At 44.0% G+C, this 3,797-nt stretch overlaps 1 pseudogene; it reads left to right on the top strand.

The window, feature by feature from the left end:
• Positions 1–1,566: 1,566 nt before the first annotated feature.
• LOC136540726 (uncharacterized) lies at positions 1,567–3,381 on the top strand (annotated as a pseudogene).
• Positions 3,382–3,797: the final 416 nt, after the last annotated feature.

Here is a 3,797-nt window from a genome sequence, read left to right as displayed (position 1 = left end):
GTGGGGCTCCACAATCCATGAAGGTCGAGTGGGCTGTGGCAGCGGACCAGTAGTGCGGCGATGGTGCACGTTGCGACAACGGCGGCGGCGCCCGAGGTCGCCGATTGTTCGGCCATGGACGGCACCAGGTACGCTGTTTCGAAGTAGCACCCATACTAGCTGAGGATGGCGACGCGGGTGGAAGCACGGGCGAGCGGGCTAGCAACGAGGGATGGCACAGCGTGATTCCATGTCTGTGCAAGCGAGCGGCGGCCAGACACGGTGGGGAGCGGGGAGGCGGGGCACGCGCCGGTGATGCGAGCGGCAGCGCGGGTGCAGGCACGGGCGGGCTGGTTGATTCCGTGTCTGTCGAATAGGGGCTGCTGGTTGTGGTCCAGTAGCCTGACGGGTTGGGGGATTGGGAAGGAGCGGATCTACCAATTGGGGCTGCTTGGCTTCTGTATTTTTTACGCGAGGGATGGTCTTCAGGCTTTGGCAGCGATTCTCCCTTTCCCTTTGCGTCAATTCAGTGATTCCAGGTTCAAAAAAATAGTGATTCCAAAATCTGAAGTTGATTCTCTTATAAGCTGATGTTTAGAAGAGCACTGCCGGGGTACATGGTTTACTTTTGAGTTTTATGAATTAAAAAATGATAAAAAATGGTGCTATTTTTTTAGTTTCCTTTGGACAAATGTTACTTTTCTCGCTAGTATCTAAGATAGTGTTCTTGCGTTCCTTATTTTTAGTGTTCCAATTCAGCCATGACTATTTTGTTATCCTTTGTTTTGTCCTAGGATGTTTTCGTGGGAACAACCCCTGTGTGCGCTTCCAGATGACATAAATCCATCACTAAAGCCTTCTACTTATACTGAACTACTACTAGACCTTATCCTTCCTAATCTAGGAATGCAGCCTGGTCCAGAACCACTAGAACCTACTGATCTAGAACCACCAGAACCTACTGATCCAGAACCATAGCCTAATCCAACAATGCCTAACAAATCCCAATGTGTTGCCGAAGAAGAGCATGACATCTTTGATAATGAAGAAGAGTATGTTGGCGTCGATGATGAGCATATGTACATTACAATTCCACCTGCACAACCATCTTTGAATGCACAAACAGATTCATCTATGCCTACTAATGCTGCCAATCAAATTGTTCCCGTTGAGGCAGAGGTTACTGATGCAGATCCTGATGAGATAAGGGTCTTACATGATCCTGAGAACCCAAGAATAGAGAAGGGTGCCTTATTTCCTGACATCATCACCTTCAGGAAAGCAGTGAGGCACTATGCAGTGAAGAAAGGTTTTGAGCTTGCTCCTAGCATCAAGACTGACCCTACCAGGTATATTGCAAGGTGTAAGCACCCTGGCTATCCTTGGCGTATTCATGCTTCAAGGATTCATGATCAGAAAACTATACAGGTATAAACAATTTTGTATCCTTGTTATTAAATTCAGTTTGTTTTTTTAATTAAATTCAGTTTGGTTGTGCATACTACTTATTCATGCTTGTCTTTTGTTCAGATTAAGACCCTACCTTTTGAACACGATTGTCCAACCACGAAGCTTGTTGTAAACAAAATGCCTTCTCAAGAATGGGTGTTAGATAGACTGAAAGAATGGTTGAAGAAGAATCCAAGCAAGCGTCCGAAGGCAGCCAAGGAGAAGGTTGAGGGAGATTATGGGATAAAGCTCAAGTACAGCAAGCTTTATTCAGGTGTGCAGCTAGCACTGCAACATATTCATCGTAAATATGAAGAGTCATTTGAATTGCTATTTAATTGGAAAGCTCAGATGGATATAACATGTCCAGATAGCATTGTAGAGATAGATGTGGAGAAAGTAGGCAAGAAAATGAGGTTTAAGAGGATATTTGTAGCTCTCAAACCATGTGTGGATGGGTTTATAACTGGCTGTAGGCCATTCATTAGTGTAGATGCATTAAGTCTAAATGGTAAATACACAGGACAGTTAGCATCTGCTACATGGGTTGATGGACATAACTGGTTATACTACATTGCTTATGCTATTTTTTATTGTGAAAATGAGGACAACTAGAAGTGGTTTATGCATCATTTGAGAAGGGCTGTTGGGAGCCCAAAAGGACTAGTGATTTGTACTGATGCATGTAAGGGCTTGGAGAAAGCAGTTGGTGTAGTGTTTCCTGAGGCTGAGTATAGGGAGTGCATGAGGCATTTATATTCCAACTTCATGAAGCATTACAAAGGAGATGTTTTCACAACTCATCTCTATCCAGCTGCTAGAAGCTACACTGAAGGGCTGTTCAAGTGGCACTTGAAGAAGATATATGAATTTGCTCCTGATGCAATCAAGTACTTGCAAGATCACCACAACCGAATCTGGTACAGGGCTGGTTTCTCCGAGGATAGCAAATGTGATTATCTGACAAACAATGTGTCAGAGAGCTTCAACAATCAGGTGAGGGACATGAAAGGGCTGCTCATACATGAGTTAGTTGATGGGCTCAGGGAGATGATAATGGAGAAGAGGTATCTTAGGAGAAAGGTTGGTAGAGAATTGGGAGAAGGCATTTTGCCTAGTGTCATCAAGGAACTGAACCTAATTAGCAAACACTTGAAGGTCGTCAAAGTTGTAGTAAGTGATGAGGATTTTGCTGAGGTGACCTTGCTTGATGATTGGAACAACACCAAAAGGCATACAGTGGACCTAGTCAATCATTGTTGTGGCTGTAGGTAATGGCAGGTCACAGGAAAACCTTGTAGACATGCACTTGCTTGGATCTTGTCCAACAGAGGCTTGGAAATCAAGGATTTTGTGCATGAATACTACTCTGTGGCTAGGTTCAAAGCAGCATATGCAGATATAGTTCCACCCATGCCTGATAGGGCTGACTAGCCTGAGGTGGAGCTAGGATATAAACTACACCCACCACTGCAGAAGAGGGCAGCAGGCAGACCTAGAGTGGTTAGGATCAGAGGGAGTATGGAAGAAAGGGCAAACAAAAAGAAAGTGAGATGCAAAAGGTGCAAAGGCTATGGGCACTTTGAGAAGACCTGCAAACTTGCTGAACCAACAGAAGATGATGATGGTGTTGATGAGGCAGCTACGCTTGCATCACTTAAAAGGTACATTTCTAATTCCTGATTTGCTTGTGAATGTAAATGGGCAAGGAATGTCTAAATGATAGCCATCTCATATAGGGTGAGGCAAGAAGATGAAGGACCGAGCAAGACACCAAAAAAAAAGCAGAAGACAAGTGCAACCAAGCAAGCACCCAAGAAAAATCAGAAAACAAGTGCAACCAAGCAAGCACCAAAGAAGAAGACTCCTATAAAGAAGAAGCTTCTGAAGGCTGCAACTACTCCTAAAGCAAGAGTGGTGAGAAGCCTCAACAGCTGGCTCGGCGTGGATTAGATGATGTGTTTTGTTGTGCATTTGCTAGTCTTAGTGACCTGAAGTGTTATCTATGGCTTTTGCTAGTCCAAGCGAACCAACATGTGCTTTGTAAGTGACCTGATGTGTTTGGGAACTATGCAACTAGAATGGTGTCCTCTGTATGGATGTTAAGTACAATGTTTGAGAACTATGGATGTGGACCAATGGAATGTTTCCATTTTTATTTCTGGAATGATGAAAATGCATGTTCTGGGAACTATGTGCCGTATGTGCATTACATGTTTCCATCTTTATTTCTAGAATGTAGCATGTGCACTTGACATGTCACTGCATGTTCTGGGAACTATGCGCCAAATGTGCATTGCATGTACTGAAGTTGATTCATAAATAAACTAAACAAAATGAGAGAATGGCATACCCAAGTGCTTCACTTC

The sequence above is a fragment of the Miscanthus floridulus genome, chromosome 2 (assembly GCF_019320115.1).
Source record: "Miscanthus floridulus cultivar M001 chromosome 2, ASM1932011v1, whole genome shotgun sequence".
Lineage (NCBI taxonomy): Eukaryota > Viridiplantae > Streptophyta > Magnoliopsida > Poales > Poaceae > Miscanthus > Miscanthus floridulus.
The sequence above is the reverse complement of the archived record's forward strand: the minus strand, read 5'-3'. Positions and strand labels throughout refer to the sequence as shown.